A 21,422-nucleotide genomic window follows, 5' to 3' on the forward strand; every position below is an offset into this window, starting at 1 on the left:
GGCCGCCTTTATCCCTCGCGCGCCTCATCAGGCCGATTGGGGACCGGGCGCGCGATATTCCGACCCGACCCGGCCCCGCCCCCCTCCGCTCCAAACCACACTATTGGAAACAGTTCTGCATGTATGTGTTGATTACTGCTCAACACATTACACTGCTTACCTTCAGTGTAATTATAGCTGGTGGCTATCATCAGGTCTGTATGTGCAGTTTCACCCCAACACACACTGGACTCATTATACATGAGTTGATCATGGATTTAATTTGATTTGGGAGTGAGACTTACATTTCGGTCTTATAATATGCCTTTAGAAGTCTTAGTATATGATGCATAAGTCTCACTGACAACTTTAGTTACACTATAAATTGAGACAATATCATTTTCTACTGTGTGAAAATCAGTAATCACAACATTCTTAAAATTCCTTGGAGGAATTCAAGTTTGGAATAATGTTTGATGGTTTTAAATCATTAGAAATGACAGAATTTTCATTTTCATATTTAAGACTTATTTAATGGGTACATGAATACTGCATACTAGAATTGATGCAGAAATGGTTTACTGAGGGTAGTTTGGCTGGTGTGATGCAGAATGTTACAGTGCCCCAGATGATAAGAACAATTTCCTGAACCTACACTGCCTCACTCCTCACCTAGGTTGTGTTTCTATCCCCTTTAATTCCTGTATGGAAGGGCTGGACGACACTATCAATCACATATCAATCCCTTGAGAAACTATTAGATAGAGCAATAACCTGAAACAACTGTTCTGTGAGCATTCCCGAATGGTGGGAGGGACTTAACTGTATAGCAGCGCCCCATTTTGAACTCCGTCCTGTTTGGTGATTGGCTGGAGAAGAGTAAGAGGAAGTCTGACAAAATGGGCCAGCGCAGGAAGGAAGCGGTGAGCTCAGGATGTTTGGAGCCAATGTCTATCTTGTTTTCCCTTCCTCCACAATTTCAGAGACTTGGCACAAGGCAGATGGCCCCCTCCGAGTTGACAGATGATCAAAGCGCCACACACTCACCAAATGTTTAGAGAGACCCATGCTTTGCTGCATAGCTCCCATTCCAAAAATTGCCATCCTTGTCGTGACCTGCATTGTGTTGGTAATTTATAGTCAGACCTGCCGTGATAATGACACTTCATCTATAGTGACAATAGCTGATGGCTTTGCTGTGCTCTCTGTGCAAGCATCAAGATTATATTTCACAAGGATCAAGGTTGTGTTTGAAATGTAACACAAAGTAGAATTGCACAGTCATTGTTTCTTCAAAAACAACTATTCTTCAAGGAATATTCCAAGGTTAAATGCAAGTCAGAAACAGCAGAACCAGAGCAAAAACTTTGAAGAAGAAATGCTCTTAGAATGAAATTGCCCCATAGTCTAGCACTGTAAATGCGGAACTGTCAACACATTAAAATTACACAAGTCGCCTTTTAATAACCACTGTATGTTAAACTTTTAAGAACATTTACCTCTACCTACAAGTCAAATCATTAGAGTACGGTTTATATTTCAGCTATACAGACACTTAAACAGCAAATACAACTGTTGTACCCTGAAATATAAAATAATGAGCCTTTCTGAAATCTAGACAAATTTAATTTAGTTGATCCATTTCTTGAAGCATTGATCCATGTGCACAGAGTCCACTAAAGAAATCAATAACCGAGAGATCCCAGGAGAAATGGAGCCATCTGATAAGGTTTCATGGGCATAGAATTGTCAGCTGTGCAAGGACAGGGCCAAGCACCGGATGATCAACAAAGAGGAACACACTGTAGGGACAGCAAAAGTCACATGGGTCACATTTCTGTAATCATGACCCACAAGGCAAATACTGTTACATCAAAGATGCACTGAACACATATATTATTTATAAGTTAAATGTTATAAGGAGTGGTGTCAAATGCATAAATGTTATAAGTTGTGTCAAGTTAAAAATAAAGTGTGTGAGTCTGTTGTTTCTGTGAGAAGAGGTAACAAACATCAATAAATTACTTGTGAATTTTGCAAAGTAATTACTATTTAAACAAATCTTGGAATTTAAACCTCTATTGTTTGAGTGAGATCACTTCACATGGGCTGGATCTACTGGCTACAATAAATTCATACTTAAAGGGATAGCTCACCCAAAAATATTTTTTTTCTCATCATTTACTCACCCTAATCCCATCCCAGATGTGTATGACTCTCTTTCTTCAGCAAAACACTAACAAATATTTCAACCCTGTAGGTCAATACAATGCAAGTGAATGGTGATCAGACCTGTATAGCTTCAAAAAGCACATAAAGAACACAATAGTAGAAATCCATAAGACTCCTGTGGTTAAATCCATATATTCTGAAGGTATATAAGAGGTGTGGGTGAGAAAAAGATCCAAATTTAAGTTCTTTTTTTACTATAAATCTCCACTTTCACTTTTACATCTGAAAGTCACATGTGGTTTAGTGTCACTTTTACATCTGAAAATGAAAGTTAAAGTGGAGATTTAGAGTAAAAAAAGGACTTAAATGTTGTGCTGTTTCTCACCCACACCTATTATATTGCTTCTGAAGCAGTATTAAAACACTGGAGTCATATGGATTACTTCTATGTTTTCTTTATGTAACTCTATGAAATTTTCTTTGCAATTCCTCCTATAAGGCCTGCACAACTGAGTCTTCTCTTTACTGTTGTACACGAAACTGGTGTTGAGCAGGTAGAATTCAATGAAGCTGTCAGCTGAGGACATGTGAGGTGTCTATTTCTCAAACTAGAGACTCTGATGTACTTAGCCTCTTGTTTAGTTTTACATCTGATCTTCCACATCTCTTTCTGTCCTTGTTAGAGCCAGTTGCCCTTTGTATTAAAAGACTGTGTACACCTTTATATGAAATCTTCAGTTTTTTGGCATTTTCAAACATTGTATATACTTCATTCATCAAAACAGTGATTGACTGATGAGTTTCTAGAGAAAGTTATTTTTTTCTTCAAATTTTTGACCTAAACTTGACATTAAGACATACCAATGTATTGCATAATGTGAAAAATCCAAAACAAACACAAAGACAATGCTAACCTTCATTTAATGACCCAAATAGCTTTCAACTGTGTTTGATATAATGGCAAGGGATTTTCTAGCACCAAATGATCAATTTAGCATGATTACTCAAGGATAAGGTGTTGGAGGTATGGCTGCTGGAAATTGGGCGTGTCTAGATTTGATCAAAATGACTTTTTTTCACTTAGTGTTGGTGCTGTTTTTTACATCAGTAATGTCTTACACAAATCTGTACATTATTCCAAACGTGCCAGTGTGTGTGTGTGTGTGTGTGTGTGTGTGTGTATATATATATAAATATATAATATATATATAATAATATATATATATATATAAAAATAAGGAGGGCGGGGCCGGGTCATGATTATACACACCCTGTCCCTTATCAGGCTAATTAAGCCTCCGAGAGGGATAAAGGCAGATGGCAGACGGTGGTGCGACGAGAGAGAGATTATTTATGGACATGTCTGTCATGTGTGTGTATGTATGTGTGTGTGTGTGTGTGTGTGTGTGTGTGTGTGTGTGTGTGTGTGTGTGTGTGTGTGTGTTTATCTTCTGTTTAAGTTTTACATTAAACCATTATTTATATTGAAAAGCCGGTTCTCGCCCCTCCTTTCCATTGACTGCTTTACACTGGTGCCGAAGCCCGGGAAGGAGGAAGGATGCCCGTCGTGGAGTCCTCGACACTGCCGTCAACCCAGGGGAGCGCCAGCCTGAGAGAACGAGGGAGGAAGAAGGCAGACGGTGGTGCGACGAGAGAGAGATTGTTTACGGACATGTCCGTCATGTGTGTTTGTGTCTTTTAAGTTATTCATTAAAATATTATTTACATTATCAAGCCAGTTCTCGCCTCCTCCTTCCCATTGAAGCCCTTTACAATATTGTACCAGATTTGAAAACTAAGATTAATAATTTACCTCTATGGATGCCAGCACTTTAAGGTGTTTTACGTGATAGCTAATGATGTTATGTATGTTAACACAGCTAGAACACTTTATTGACCAATCAGCAAATAGGACCAGATCTGTCCATTTGAATATATTATATTTATGAAAGGAAATTACTATTCATATATTTTAGAAAATGTAATCATGCTATGTAAACACTGTGAGTCACTGTGTAGGTGTAAACTTGTGTAAGTGAAACATGACACAACATCATGTTTACCAACAACATCAGGTGATAGCAAGTGAAACAGACAAAGATAGAGTGAAACATAGTTAGTGTGAGAGATCACTGTGAGGTAAGATTTCAATACATGCTTTCAAATATACTAATGCAATGTGTGACTAACAATATTTTATTCGTGCTCATGAATCATATATGTGGTCTGAAAGCTGATGTATCTCATGAAAAAGGGTTTAAGAATCTATTTTTATCCTTGGTGTCACAGATGGCCTGCACCCTGGAGGACAGGGCAATTTGTGCAATCATCAGTGCGGTTGTATCAGATGCAGCAGGTATACTGTCCTATGAATTCAATGTTTGTTAAATATTAAAGTGAATTGAGGAGTAATCGGTTATGATATGTTATGCATTGCTTGTTCTTGGGGGAGGTGGTGTTGTTTTCAAGGCTATTATCTGTGTTCTTATAAGTGTGTGTAACTTCAGTGATAAGTCTAAGGAGAAAGGAACGTGGTCTGTGTTCTATATCAGCAACAATATGTCTCAATTGACATGCAGTGATGTAAATGACAGTCTATGTGATGGTGGATGTATGAACATTATTGGCATTGACAGTAATTGACATGATAATAAGGCAACAATATGAAACACTATATAAATGTATAGAAAGTATAAAATATGGAGAGAAAAAATCATAATGACCCTAAACAGGCTTTCTTTTCTATGTGCAATGTTTTTTTTACATGTATTTATTTGTTTGTTTATTTTGTTTAATTTTATCGTGAAATATGACCTGGACGTGTTCTTGGCAAGCTTTGTGATAGTCAACCAATAATAATAAGTTAAGACTCTTTCTCTACACAGCTCAGCCATTCTACTGGAATTACAACCCTGAGTGTCTGCAGGCCCTGCTGGCTGAACTTGAGCCCTGTCCAAAGTTTTGTCCTCAGTCTGCAAATCCATTTTACAAGAGAGAGAACTGTTATGGGGACCAGGTGTATGTTCTACTGGAGTCCCTGTGTGAAGGCGGAAGTAGCAAATAAAAAACAACTTCTTTACATTTATGCATTTGGCAGACACTTTTATCCAAAGCGACTTATAGTGCATTTATTACAGGGACAATCCCCCCAGAGAAACCTGGAGTTAAGTGCCTTGCTCAAGGACACAATGGTGGTGGATGTGGGGATTGAACCAGCAACCTTCTGATTACCAGTTATGTGCTTTAGCCCAATACACCATAACCAATATTTGCATACCTGAATGTTTAAAGTGATACGCTTTTTATTGATAGAACACATGTATGTATTTATTATTAAAGTGTCTCTCACTGCCTCTAGATTTTTGTGTATAATCTCCCACTCAATGACCCTGACAGGAAAAGAGGGGGTGATTTTTCAGTAGCAAGTTTAATTTGTATGCATAAAGATCACTAATCATCAGAGGTGGGACCAAGTCATTGTTTTCCAAGTCACAAGTAAGTCTCAAGTCATTGCATTAAAGTCTCGAGTCAAGTCCCAAGTCAAGTCCCAAGTCAAGGCAGGCAAGACCAAGTCAATTTACAAGTCCTCAACTTTTAGCTTCAAGTCTTAAACAAGTCATTAGTGCACTTTGCGCAAATTAGTATCAGAGTATTAATTACTTGTGGCAGTGGGGGCGTGGTCAAGCGCCCGTCCGGGAGAGAAAAGCGGTAAGGGCGCTTACACCTGAGCTAAATTATGTCTAACACCTGTCTCTAATTTCAGTGAGCACGGGGAGAGCGGCATAAAAGGGCAGCGAGAGGGCCTCCAGGGGGAGAGAGATGACAAGCGAACTCAGTGTGCTGACATTGTATTGTGTGTGATGGTGGTATATTGTAAGAAACAACGGGAATTAATAGCTTACCTTGTGGTGAAGACTTGTTTCCTGTCCTCCTCCATGTGAGAAGTTTTACACTGGTGCCGAAACCCGGGAATTTAAAGGAAACAACATTCCAAGCATGGAAAGTGGTCGCCCTATAGAGTCCTCCCAGCCGGCAGAAGTCCTCCAGTCCCTCGCGACGCTGCATCAAGGCCACCAGCAATCCCTGCTTGAGCTCCGGCAGGACCAAGATCACCGGTTTTTCGAAATCATGCAGGCTCAGGCAGAGAACCGGCTCGCCATCCGGAGCCTCCTCAGCCAGGAGGCCGCGTCGGCCACAACCGCGACCCCGGACACCCGCGCTACGCTGCCCCCCCCCCCCATGCTACAGAAGATGGGGGCAGCAGATGATCCTGAGGCTTTCCTCGATTTGTTCGAGCGCTCAGCAGAAATCTGGGGCTGGCCCCGCGAACAGTGGGCAGCCCGCCTGATTCCCCTCCTGTCCGGGGAAGCTCAACTTGCGGCACAGCATCTGCCGGCGACGAACCTCCTGGCCTACACCGATCTGAAGAGGTCTATTCTGCAGCGGGTCGGTCGGAGTTCTGCTGTACGGGCGACGCCCACGCGGGGTCCTCGACGTCATCCACGAAGCTTGGGAGGAGGGACATTCTAATAGCAAAAATGAAATTCAGTACGTTCTTGATCTTAGAGCAAAACTCCACACACTGGGGCGACTAACACAGGAGAATTTGCTCCCGGCTCAAGAATGCCAACGCCGGCTGTATGACAGGGGTGCTCGGCAACAGGAATTTGCACTGGGAGATAAGGTACTTGTATTGCTCCTAACGTCAAGCTCTAAATTACTTGCCAAGTGCCAAGGACCCTTTGAGGTCACACGACGAGTTGTGGATCTCGATTATGAGGTTAAACGTACCGATAGAGGGGGCGCGCGGCAAATATATCACCTCAACCTCCTGAAATTGTGGAGGGAAGAGGCGGCCTCTGTGACGTTGGCCACGGTAGTTCCGGAGAGGGCGGAGCTCGGACCGGAGGTAAACAAAGCCCACAGTCGCAACGGAGGTTTCCGATTTACAAAAGGAATTTGCAGATGTGTTTTCCCCTCTACCGGGCCGTACAAACATCATACAGCACCACATCGAGACTGAACCGGGCGTGGTGGTACGGTGCCGCCCCTATCACTTACCCGAACATAAAAAGAAAATCGTTCGGGAGGAATTAGATGCGATGCTCGAAATGGGCGTAATAGAGGAATCCCACAGCAATTGGTCCAGCCCGGTTGTTCTTGTTCCTAAGAACGATGGGTCTGTTCGATTCTGTGTGGATTACAGAAAAGTCAACGCGGTGTCTAAATTTGACGCGTACCCAATGCCCCGTGTTGATGAACTGCTCGATCGGTTAGGTACTGCTCGTTTTTATTCTACCTTGGATTTAACGAAGGGTTATTGGCAGATCCCCTTGACACCAATGTCCAGTGAGAAAACCGCCTTCACTACGCCGTTTGGATTACAATTTGTGACACTTCCTTTCGGTTTGTTTGGGGCACCAGCCACGTTTCAGCGTCTTATGGATAGGATCCTCAGACCTCACACCGCGTACGCCGCTGCCTATCTAGATGATATCATCATTTATAGCAATGACTGGCAGCGGCACATGCAACATCTGAGGGCCGTCCTGAGATCGCTGCGGCGGGCGGGGCTCACAGCAAATCCTAAGAAGTGTGCGATTGGGCATGTGGAGGTACGGTATCTGGGGTTCCACTTGGGTCATGGCCAGGTGCGTCCCCAAATTGACAAAACCGCGGCGATTGCGACTTGCCCTAGACCCAAGACCAAAAAGGGGGTGAGGCAGGTCCCGGGGCTGGCTGGCTATTATAGGAGGTTTGTGCCTAATTATTCGGATGTCACCAACCCGCTGACTGACCTCACTAAAAACGGGGCTCCAGATCCGTTCCAGTGGTCGGAGCAGTGCCAACAGGCGTTTATGCAGATTAAAGCCGCACTTTGTGGGGGGCCGCTTCTTCATGCACCTGACTTCTCTCTCCCTTTTGTATTGCAGACGGACGCTTCAGACAGAGGGCTGGGGGCCGTACTCTCGCAGGTGGTGGAGGGGGAGGAGCGCCCGGTGCTGTACATTAGCCGTAAGCTCTCCTTAAGGGAGACTAAGTACAGCACCATGGAGAAGGAGTGTTTGGCCATCAAGTGGGCGGTCCTCCCCCCCGTTACTACCTGCTGGGGCGGGCCTTCACCCTCTGCTCGGATCATGCCCCACTGCAGTGGCTCCATCGCATGAAAGATACTAACGCCCGGATCACCCGTTGGTATCTAGCTCTCCAGCCCTTTAAATTCAAGGTGGTCCACAGACCTGGGGTGCAGATGGCTGTCGCCGACTTCCTCTCCAGAAATGGGGGGGGAGTGGTAGGCAGGCCGGATGATGCCCCGGCCTAAGTCTGGCGGTGGGGGTATGTGGCAGCGGGGGCGTGGTCAAGCGTCCGTCCGGGAGAGAAAAGCGGTAAGGGCGCTTACACCTGAGCTAAATTATGTCTAACACCTGTCTCTAATTTCAGTGAGCACGGGGAGAGCGGCATAAAAGGGCAGTGAGAGGGCCTCCAGGGGGAGAGAGATGACAAGCGAACTCAGTGCGCTGACATTGTATTGTGCGTGATAGTGGTATATTGTAAGAAACAATGGGAATTAAAAGCTTACCTTGTGGTGAAGACTTGTTTCCTGTCCTCCTTCATGTGAGAAGTTTTACATTACTATAGTAAATTTATACTAATTTTATCTAGAAGTTTCTAATTTATAATCTAATTTTATCTTTTTTTTTTTTATCGATATCTACCTGTAAAGACCAAAGAGGGTAATAAAGATGATACATGGATGTTATCTTTGGACACACATTAAGGAAAACCAACTTTTACTCTAAACACGCAGTGAAAGGACGCTGAATGTACTGAACTGGTGAATGAAATCTGAAATATTACCAGGCAGTGGCTAATTGCAGACATTTAAGTTGCATATACGAGTTATATACTGTAAAGGGCTGCGAACAGAGTAAATGATCGGTTTTGTGATTTTTAGAACCATAACCAATATAATTAAATAAATATAGCTAAACACATGACAGAGGACCAGCGCGTCCACAAAAGAATGAGTGTGTTTACATGCACATTCTAACCAGTTATGCTCAAAAAGCACCAACGTGTGTGGTCACAATAAATGGCGTTCTTTTATCGAGGTCATACAACAGCGTAATAAAACACTGGGTAGATTTAGTCCATTACACCAATTGCTATAACACGTTAAATGCTACTGACCGCAGTAAAAAATAGTTTGCGTTTCGATATGCAGACTTTGTTAGCCTGTAAATCTGCCATGTTCTGCCATAGACATGTATGTTACTGAACCATAGCTGATGTAAATTAGTTAACAACTTACCTCTATCTGTGGATTTTCAGATGCCTCACAAAATTGGACGTTGTCGACGAGGTGTTTGTAATTTTGGAACCACAGGTTCTACATGTTGCAATCCTTTTGTTGCCTTTAACGCTGTATTCAAAATATCCCAATTATTTCACCTTTGGTATCATTTTTGCTGTGTCCTTGTCCTTAAATGCGCGCCGCGGTCTTCAAACTTGGTCCAGCTTTCGTGGAATTAATTGTTTATTTGGGAAATTAATTGTTGATTTACTGCACATTTTTAATTATACAACTCTTATCTTTGGTTTTAAAAAGTATAAGTATTTCCAAGTCAGACGGCTGAAGTCCAAGTCAAGTTGCAAGTCATTGCTGTCAAAGTCTAAGTTGAGTCGCAAGTCTTTTTTAATTCTATAGAGTCGAGTCACAAGTCATCAAATTAGTGACTCGAGTCTGAGTCACGTCCAAGTCACACGACTCGAGTCCACACCTCTGCTAATCATGGTATGGTAAATTCTCACTGCCTTTAGATTTTTGTCTTTCTCTCTTTTCCTCCCTCTATCTGTCATTCTCAATTTCAATAATCATTTCTGTGTGCTTTATTGGCATGACAAAAGCTTCACATTAGTACTGCCAAAGCAGAGCAAAATAAAGCAAAATAAATATAGTGCAAATGGAGAAGACGTTAGAATTAAATTACATTACATTAAATTACATTAATAATGGATTATAAATTATGAAATGGTATGAAGTAAAGCTGAAAAACAAGACTAGTTATGCCAACAATTCTACCACCATAGTCAAATTTACTTCATATTACTCAGTAAAAGCACTTCAACAGTCCTGCCATTTATTTAGTTTCTCTTTATTTGAAACTCCGATGATGGTCAGATGGCCCCAAGGTCACACTCCCCATTGAAGTACCATAGAGAAACAGAAGTCTAAAAGCTTTCATGAGGAACATGGAATCTGGAAGAGAGGAAACTGGTGACTGTGGCCATTTTTCCCTTGATGTCATACTATAAACCATATACATCGTCTTTAAATCATTGTACAGATACTATTCGTTTTCAGTCAAAAAGACAAAACACTCACTTTCTGCACTTCCACAGGATGTGATGTCGATTATCAGATGGATGGAGTCACTAAACTGGCTACGGTGGTCGTGCTGTATGCAGGTAGGCCAGAGATGCTGGACAGAGTAGAGGAAGTCATACGTGTCACCCAGAATAATGACATGTGTGTGGCCATGACTCTAGCTGCAGCCAGGTACCTCAGAAACATTCAGACATCTTTGCTCTTGGGCACCAACAGGAAATTATTAACTAAAATGCAAAGCGTTTGCACAGTTATAGTTGCCTATGTTATACAGCAGCCTAATTATTATATGTACATTTATAAATAGGCGAATACATTTCCGGCATGACTAACTTGAACCCAACCTTTTGTTTTGTCTTTCTTCGTGGGGGTTCAAGCCTTAAGTGGGGAATCAAATACTCTCCTAAATACTCCTATAATTCACACCTCACAAACTGCCTTGTCCAACCCTGTTTGATGACAAATCATAGTAATAGTACGAGACGGCAAAATCGGTTGTACAAAAATTTGGAGAAAAATAAAACAAACAATCTAACAATGTTATCTAAATGTTTCCTAAGTCTAACCACTTACTCAAACCTAACCATAAAGTCTAGTCCCTTACCCAAACCCTAAACCTAACCATTAATTTAATAGAAAAACTGTTTCATGACTGTTGTGACGAAATAGAAAAATCTGGCTTTTGAACAAACATTCTTATAATATTTTTAATCAAATCTTAACCTAAAAATAAAGTCTTACCTTTTACCCAAACCTTAAATCTAACCCTGAATTAAATGACTTTTGTGTACTACTGAAAAGAGAAAAACATCAGGGTTTGGAACGAGATGAGGGAAGCGCAGTACAGATTATTGGCTTTTATCTGTCATTTGTATCGCATAATTGAATATAGAATGAGTAACCAAAATGTTTCATAGATGTGTCCATTCTTGGACACATAACGTGTTAGATAGGAGGCTAGCTAAAAATGTATGCCTGTATTGATTAGTCTAAAAGACATACGATATATTACAATTTCTGCATCTCATACAAATTATTACGAGTTGTCATGGGACTGTCTCCTGTTTGCCAAAGGATTTTAGAGCACCTCATTTTGAACAGACCTGATGCCAATGTTCTGGACTGTGTGTTGAAGCAACTTACTGACCCAAACCAGCTGTGGTTGGTAAACGTCCTACTTATTGCCCAAACAATGTTTTCATTCAGAAATATATGATTCCTGTGTCAATGTATGTGCAAAATATGAAGTAAAACAAATGGATGAGTTACATATGCTTGCATTGTATTTAATGAAAAAGTTTATGGAGACCTTTAAAAAGTCACTTGAGGATTTATAGAACTGAAAATTGGAATTATTGTTCCAACATACTCACTTTCTAAGTCATCTGCACCAGGTGAAGGAGAACTTAGGTGAAGGACTTCCCAGGAGCTGAGGTGGGCACCAATGCCAAGTCCCCACCACCAAAAATAGAAGTTGCAGGTTCTGCTCTGTTCCACCTGCTCTAGTGAAGATCATTTTCGGAAATACTCTAAATGCATCAGTCATTTACCACTTTATAGCTGAGAAAAACAAAAAGAAAAAGGGCTGTTCATGTATAAATCCTGAAGACTAAAGGTTTTAATTCAAGGGACTAAATACACAGAAGATCCAATTCACTCATCTCAGCATTTATGAGTCTGAATTGTAAAAGTGTTTCCAAAAGTTGGAAAATGAAATCTTATGTCACATGCATGCAGTATATTATAGATTGAATTGGGCCTTTGAAGATCATGACATACAGTACTGTGTAAAAGAATTATAAGGCACATAAGATGTTTCACAAAAGCTTTTGTCTTAAAATGGTTATTTCTATCTTCAGCTTTAGTGTGTCAGAAGGATATAGAAATGTTAGACTCCCACACAATACTCTTCAAATAGAAAATATTAGAATAGAAGAACAGGGAGCCCTGCAACAGATGTCATGGCCTGAACTGAGACCCCACTGAACATCGTGTCAGTCTGAGAATACATTTATAGACAGAAACAATCAAGACATCTATATAGAAAGAAAAACTATAACAACGTATTCACTCGGTTGAGATATAGAGGATAAGCACACAGATGCACCATTGTGAGTAAAGAAACAGATAAATACAGGTCTATACAAAAACCAACCAACCTGTACAGCTTTCCTCCTTCTCATGTGTAAAAACAATGCTGCTCTTCCAGCTGTGATTCATGTGCCTTAATTCTCACGTGTTTCAAATGGCAATGCCGTCACACACAAGTACTGATTTTTCACACCAAAAGTGATCATGTCACTTTAGAAGACATAAAGTTAACCACTGGAGTTGTATGGATGACGTTTATGCTGACTGTAATGTCTGTAATTTTTGGACCTTCAAAAGATAAATCTCCATTCACTTTTTTAATTTTAAGGACCTACTGAGCAAAGATGTTTTACAGTTTTTCTTCAAATGTGTTCTGGTGAAGAAAGAAAGTCATACACACCTGGGATATAATGAGAGTGAGTAAATAATGAAAGAATTAAAATGATTGGGTGAACTATCCCTTTAAACACAATTAAATGAACTAACATTATGATTGTAACAGAACGCCATTCTTAAAATATGGACCATGTTGTTCGGTGGCTAGATGCTCCTTGGATGGCTGTAACTAACGGAAATTAAAGTGTTTAGTGCTTGTCAAAAAAGCAACCATAAATGGATGCATGAACCACAGCAGTGAAGTGCAATGGCTAGATACGTGTAGTATTAACAACTTTAGCACATATCTAATCTCTCGTTGTATTAAACAAAATTTTTCCAACCAATAGTAAGTTTGATAGTTAGAGTTTTGTCAGATCATTTCCATACAGAGTTTCTAAAAGTGGGTACAGATCACTCCCATTATAATGAATGAAGCTGCGCATGCCATTTACATTTAGTATTTTAAAATATGCTTTTATCCAAATTGACTAACATAACAAGCAATTTGTCACACGAATATCAACAATGTCTGCAGTATTGCACTGCCAAGATCTCTGAGTAGCTGGATTAGAGTAAATGCTACCGCAGAAGAAATAGACAGACAATGAACGTTTTTTTTTAATTATTTAAAAAATGTCTCGGTTATGTAAAGCGTAACCCTGGTTCCCTGAGTGGGAACAAGATGCTGTGTAATCGCACTGGGACACTCCCTGAGTGTCACATAGTCTGAAGCCCTTATACAAGTGCACAAATTTATTGGCTGATGGCTCTTAAGTGATGTCCCTTGGGAGCTATGTCATGTCACTTGCACCATCAAGTCAAATTTTCTTCATGCACGAGCCTATGCAACTGCTAGAGAGAATTGCCAGATTACACAGCATCTCCTTCCCACTCAGGGAACCAGGTTAATGCTTCACTTAACCGGGACGTTCCCTTTTATAAGAACATGAGCTGCGGAATTGTATTGTGAACGATATACAATTATGACATATGAACTGTAGGTGCCAACTGTCTACACCCATGTGGCAAGAATATAGCGGGGAACAAGCGAGCTAAAGCACCTCGCTTGTTCCCCGCTATAAAACAGAGGGAATTATGAGTTTATTACTGTTCCAACAGAGAGATCCTGGGAAGCAGGGGTTAAACCCTCATGCAGATTATAAAATCTAACAAATGTATGCAGAGAGGACCATCCTGCCACCATACAAATATCCTCCATGGACGCACATCTAGCCAAAGCCCATGAGGATGCCATGCTCCTCGTAGAATGAGCACAAATACCCAAAGGCGAATGTAAAAAAAATGTGCTTCATAAGCACTTGACTAGCCAATAAGACAATCTTTGCTTGGACACCGAAACAACTCTGTTGCGGCCACCAAAGCACACAAACTACTGCTCTGACTTAAGCCATTGGCTGGCATGGTCAACATAAACTCACAGTGCCCAAACTGAGCAACGCATATGCAATTTTTCATGCTCCTCCGAATCAAATGGGGGAGGATAGAAAGCCTAAAAATGAATAGTCTGTGAGCGAAATTATATAGAAATGACCTTGGGCAAATAGCCCAAGCAAGGTTTTAACACAGCCCTTGAACACCCTGGCACAAAATACATACATAAGGGATTAATTGACAAGGCATACAAATCACTAACTCTTTTAAACGTTGCCAATGCCACCAGCAGTGCCATTTTAAGGGTCAGAAACGTATCAGTGACTGTTGCCAAGGACTCAAACGGTGCACCCGAGAGTGCCTCTAAAACAACAGATAAATCCCAGAAAGGTATGCGGATGGGACAAAATGTCTAAGAGTGAATATGCCATAAATAAAATGGGTGACAAGAAAATGTCTACTGACAGGGACTCCAATGATAATCGCATACTTAGACGCTATGATGGCAACATAGACTTTAAGCATTGCCAGGACAACCCCGCCCCAAAACGCTCTTGCAAAAAATCAAGCATTGTACCGACAGGGCATTGAACTGGATCTTCACCTCATGCTATACACAAAGCAGCAAAAATGTGGCACTTGAATGTATAAAATGTCCAAGATGATGGAGCTCTAGCATTCAAAATGGCATCAACCATGGTGGGGGATATCCCATCATTCAAAAGAGTGCCCCGTCATACACATAACTTCCACAAGTCTGACCGGGGGTGCCCCGAGCCTGAGACAACATGTCTGTTCTGACTGGAATCTCCCAAGGCACTTTCTCTTGCATTGTGACCAGAGTCAATAACCATACTTGAGATGGTCCAAAACAGCGGCAACAACAGAAGCCAAACCCAATCCTCCTGAACTCTCTTCAGAACTGCGTGCAGCAGACTGATTGATGGAAATACATAAAGATGCATTGTCAGCCACTGATGCTCCAATAAATCGATGCCCAGCAGTGCCTGGGATGAGAGGAAAAGCCAGAGGGGGCAGTGTGGCGCCTCGCTCGAAGCAGACATTTCCACTTCTGCTCTGCTGAACCTTCTCCAGATTTGTTCCATAATCTGAGGATGTAATGTCTACTCTCCGGGTATCAAGCCCTGTCTGGACAGGAGACCCCCCCAAAACAACCGGCCCGGAAAATGCATGGCTCTTAGAGAAATCACAATGTCCCATGCCCACAGCACCATGCCAGCATCAGCATGACATGAGAATGCACTCCTCCCTGGCGATTGATGTAGGACACCATCATCCTGTTGTCCGACCAGATAAGGACATGGCTGCCCTGAATCTCCTGGAAGAAACATTTTAATGGCAGCAGCACTGTGAACATCTCCAGACAGTTTATGTGCTAATATTGCCACTGGTCCATCCAAACCCTGTTGGCTGAATGACCCTTGTGTACAGCGCTCCAACCCGTGGAGGAGGCATCTGTCATTATAACCTGGTTGACGATAAAGCGGTGACGAACCTGTCCCAATGGAACACCCGACTTCAGAAGGGTCAGGGTCTGCCATCTTTTTTTGGGACCAGAAAATAATGGCTGTAAAAGTAACTCACTCTGAGAAGGGCCACTTTAAAGGGAAAATAATAATGATCCTCACTTCGACGTGAGCTGTTGGAACAACACAGGCCAGACGAGATTGTGCACTGAAGAAAAGAAAAACTGATTCGATGGCACAAAGAGAGCACCTTTATGGAGTCCGTGACATAGCTACCTAGGGGCGTCGCTTAAGCACAATCAGCCAACAAATTGGCATGATTGTATCAGGGCTTTAGACCATGATACACTTAGTTCTTGTCCCAATGTGATTACGCAGCTCGAGTTTCGACAAATGGTAACCTTAACTCGCTTGCAAGCCAATATTCCAACCTTTCCATTGAGGAAATAATTGTGAGCAACATATCAGTTTTTGCACATATCTTGTTTCTGTTAGAGCTAGACTCGAAAACTACATGTTTGTCATTTTAGAGTATTTTGACAGCTCTGGGTTATAAAACTACAGAATTGCTTCAAGGAAAGCAGTAGTGTTCTAATACCTTTGTCGTTGTTTACGTCCTTGAAATGGTCTATTCCGCTTGCAAATAATGTGTTTGCTAGGCTGTGATGTAAACTAAAGCTATTGGCTCTTTAAAAAAGTTTTAACCCTTTGATATGTTCAGGTTTGCCAGGTGCATTCCAAGGAGCAGTGCATGGGATCACATCTAGGGGCCTGTGTGGGAGCTCAGGTGACCCTAACTTTTAAAGGAAGGTTCTGAGTTCAACACAAGTGATAGCATCATGTGATTACCACAAAATGATTTTGACTAGTCCTTCACTTTGTAAAAGTAATACAATTACAGCGAAAGTCACTACGGAGAGTTTTCCCACAGTTTTAATATTTGGCTACCAGTATTTAGCGGCCCTAAATTAGTTTGTCCTTATAAAGACATTTTCAACAAAGTTCAACTTCATTGAACTTGAATGGCTTCCTCTCACTCTCTATCAGATTGGACTTCAGAGAATCCCAGAGTCTTGGAAGAGATTAACCTTTAGGTATCCTTTATTGCTTGAGTTGGCAGAGAAGATTGTGAATCAGCGGAAGGCTTAATTTTCCTCAAAGCTTTAGTGAACTCTGGAGACAGACCTGGCCAAATTGACTTTCCACTTACATTAATTCATAATTAATTAATTGATGAATAAGCAAATTAGAAAGTACAGTTGATAAAGACGTATCTTAAAATTTTGAGAGATGCAGTTTGAATCTTTTGCTCTACCAAAACATTCACATTAATTTTTAATTAATTTTAAAAATAAATCACAAATAAAAATTAAACACAGACAATTATATTTATCATATTCATTATATTTGTGTATATGTTTTCCAATTTTTTTAACTAGTCAACTGTGTGTATTCTCAACTGGAGTGTTTATTGATGTGATTTTAAACTTAAGCTCATCAGGGGAACATGGCGAGATAAAATAAGTTCAAGGAACAGAAACTTATTCTGTGCAAGAGGAAGTTTCAACATTCTCAATTGGACACATGGTTGGCAAGGGGGAAAAACAGCAGTGTACTGATTTACAAACAAAGTAATGTATCTTTCTGTCAAAACAGACATGTTCACACAGAACACACAAAGCCTAAAATTCTCAGTTGAATGGGGCCTGGCCCACAATATACTGTATATTTGCTGAGCAACTGTTGACATGTTGAATCTAATAGACATGTGGAAATAAATGTTGCAAAACTCTTGAAGCCAAAGGAACATCCCTTGAAAGACTTCCCAGCAAAGCTGACTTTGGTGAAATTACAGTGATGTTACTGTAGATCAACTGGTATAGTATATCACCAGCAACATGAAAGTCATGGATTTGATTACCAGATAACAGACATGCTGAAAATATATACCTTGAAAATAAGTTGCTTTAGACAAATGGAAATATTACACTGCGGTTTTACCTCCAGAATCTGTATTTTAGATGCTTTTTTTTTTTTTTTTTGAGACACATCATTACAGAACTCTTATGAAGGCATTTAGAAATTTGATGCAACCAGTCACTAAAAAGCTGGAGGGAACTCTATGCACTGTGTCTCTAATGTTTAAACTAAGATGAAGCTATCTTATTGAGAGAGGAGTCATTTCTCACAATGTAAAAGATCTGTTCTGCTCGTGTCTACATATATCAGCAGTTATGGGCAGACACACCTTATACTACAGACATTACATCATATATAACGGCTCTCACAGAAACCACAGCCTCACAGAAAGACTGTAAGTTTATACTGCAGTTATTCTGAGTGGACATGAACTAAGAGGATTGAACATTTTGAAATCTAGAAAGATCTAAAAATAAAATCTATAAGAAAAAAAATCTAAAAGAGACACAAAAGAACAGACCTAAAAATATCTATTTGGCTTTACATCCATTTGCAGTGTTTGAATGTCTGAATCATTTAGATGTTTTGAAAGCAGAAGTAGGAAAAAAACCATGATGGCCATGTTAGGTACTTTTGAAGACTAAGGCAATAATAAATAAATAAAACAGCAGTTTCAGTTTAGCTACAGATTTATTTACATTCTGATATCATGTAAAGCACAAATAATATTTGCCCTTGACTGGCAAAGATACACTTTCACAAATAGATAAACTTAAGACATTTGATTCCCACTAGCAGTTATTGCTAGATGGATCATAAGTGCATTACATGTTCGATTAATTTCTTGAATAATAATTAACATCTATCGGGAACACAGATTAAATATACAATAAATCTGTTATGGGCCCTTTTTTAAGAGTGCTATCACTAAATGCAGCGCTATGCCGTAAGTCATAAGCGCAAAGTCAGTAGGCATGGCCATGAAGTTTTGCTATTTTTGTGCAAGCAGGAGCTAAGTATAGGCGCAAGTGGGTTTGGTGACATTGCACGCGCAATGCGCTAATGGGCTGGGTCAAGTGCAATTTAATTTTGAGGTTCTTCTCCGGTTATTGCAGTGTCTGCCTCCTGTTATATAGTACATTCCCTAAAGCACCAGCGATATAAACAAAGATAACACATTCATAAGAAGTTGGCAGTGTAAATGGACTGTATGCAATTAATTATAATAATATAAATATGGACACACTCCTTTTATATGTTTGGAAAATGTGATTCGCCGTTAAACAATAAGGAATGTACTGTAAGTATTATTAATAATTATTATCTACTAACACCCCAATCATGGCAAGTATGAATAGTGATTGAAAATATTTCTAAATTCAAATTACACATCAAACAAAAACATAAACATCCAAACATTTGTTTCCTCTCCAACTTCTTCCACCGGCACCTATTGCAGTGACTTAAAAATCACTCTACTCAAAAGGTGGAAAAAATACCAAAACAAATTAGATCATAAATACAATTGTAAATATAAACATCATAATAATAAGTGAAAAATAAACCATAGCCTATAGATAGTTAAACACAAATCTCATGAAGTTTTGTTTCATAAGACGGCAACAACTCTGATCATCATGGACATAATTTTATATTCCAATATATTTTCAGAGTTTGGACATGAATTGTATTACCAACCGCAGATGGAATCTCCAAACTGCAAATGTAGGAACTGAGTTTGAACTTTGCATTGAAAACAGATGTGGTTTTGAAATGTCAATGACCTATTTCTCAGGAAAATAGCAAATTGCACTTTTCGCCACTTCAATAACATACAATAAACCTTCAGTTTGCGTGCATACAGCCACAGAAGCACATACACACATACACACGCCCACATTAGCGCTCTCACAAAAATTGGATAACACATAGCATGCAGTCATGCATGTAGCACTGCGCTTTGCACAATCACAAAAATAGAGCCCATGGTCTTCTTCTGGTTCTAATTAATGAAAGACAGTAAGTATGAAGATGTCTACCAAAACAACCTAAAAACATCCCCTGCTTAGGGAAATACAAGCAGAAACCAATGATGTCTCTCTTCGGCATGATTAAACTGGACTTGGTACAATGAATATATTTGAAACATGCTGCAGGCATAGCCAGTCCTGCATCTATTCAGGTCCAGGGGCACTAAAGCAGTTCATCAAGGGGGCATCTCTGGATCACTTGTCTTTTATGATAATCAACATTAGTCAGAACATCTCCCATGATTCACACTGCAAGTCTGAGCATTATCATGTCAAGTTCAAAGCTGTACAGCATCGGGTTTAGCTGAGGACTATTAGAGTGCAGTAATTAAAGTAAAGCTTCACTTGAAATTCCACAAACTTTTGCACAAGGAAAAATGATTTGCTTGTAAAATCGTCTATTGATTTTTAAAGGGGTCATGATGACATGCCTTTTTTATTTTAATATGTTCCTTGAGGTTCACTTATGAGTAAAGCTTTCCACAAAACAAAAAAAAAACAGTCATATGTTTGTAAAACGTTTTCATTTTCCACCCCCATTTTAACCCTCTGTCAGAAACATACAGTTTTGGTGCTGATTCTCCTTTAAGACTTGACAGTAAACACCCACAATTCTGATTGGCTCTCTGCTCTTGACTGACTGGCTCTCTCCTTGCCATCTCACTGCTCACTGCTGCTGGCCGGGGCTACTGAAGGGATAAGGTAAAGTAGGCGTTGATGTGTTGTGGAGTTAGTCAGATGCAATTGTCTACCACAGTGAGACATCACATTGTGGAGGAAGTAGAAAATGAGTCGTTTTGGCAGCTTGGTTTCGACAAATGCTCTTTCCACAGTAAAGAGGACATTTTGAGTTCTGAAACGCACAGTAATATTTATAGTACAATGACCTCTTATATATCAAAATATCAAGGAAATTAGTTTCATCATGTCATGACCCCTTTAAAACCCCAATATTGAAGCAGATATTTGTGCTAGGTAATATCCAAAGTCCCTTTAATTTAAATATCCATTAACCACTTTGATAAATGAAATGAAAATGCCTTTTCTGCAATAAAGGGTTCAGATGAACATAAAAGCGACATAAAGACTCCTCTGATTCAAATCATTTTCAAAGGAAGCCTCCCTGACCCCTGCACAGTCAGCCAAGGAGAGGGTCATGAGCTTTTTGTCTGTTTCCTCTCTGCTCTGCCACGACTGCCCTTTTCCACATTTACCAGCTGAACACCAGGAGGTCATTGCTGACACAGCAAAAACTCAAGCGGTACAACACTGTAAAAGATGAAAGTCAACGAGCTGACTTCACACAAGCTGCTAAATAAACACCAGAGCAACACAGCGGCTGGTTTCTTTTTACAGAAAATGTTGTGCGAGGAGTGCTCCTTTGCAGATTTTATTGTGAACATTAACCAATATATCTCAGCTTAAAGTTTTATTAGAGCAGGGAGGTAAAGATGAAGTATAATTTAAATGGAACAAACAGTTATTTTGATATTATCTTTTTTTGATGATTTTCTCCCCAATTTTTGGAATGCTCAATTCCAAGTGAGCTCTAAGTCCTTGTGGCATAGTGACTCGCCTCAATCC

The 21,422-nt window shown here is 40.3% G+C and overlaps 1 pseudogene; it reads left to right on the forward strand.

Moving 5' to 3' along the window:
• Positions 1-878: 878 nt before the first annotated feature.
• LOC127635026 (crystallin J1B-like) lies at positions 879-17,037 on the forward strand (annotated as a pseudogene).
• Positions 17,038-21,422: the final 4,385 nt, after the last annotated feature.

Source organism: Xyrauchen texanus, chromosome 42 (assembly GCF_025860055.1).
Source record: "Xyrauchen texanus isolate HMW12.3.18 chromosome 42, RBS_HiC_50CHRs, whole genome shotgun sequence".
Taxonomy (NCBI): domain Eukaryota; kingdom Metazoa; phylum Chordata; class Actinopteri; order Cypriniformes; family Catostomidae; genus Xyrauchen; species Xyrauchen texanus.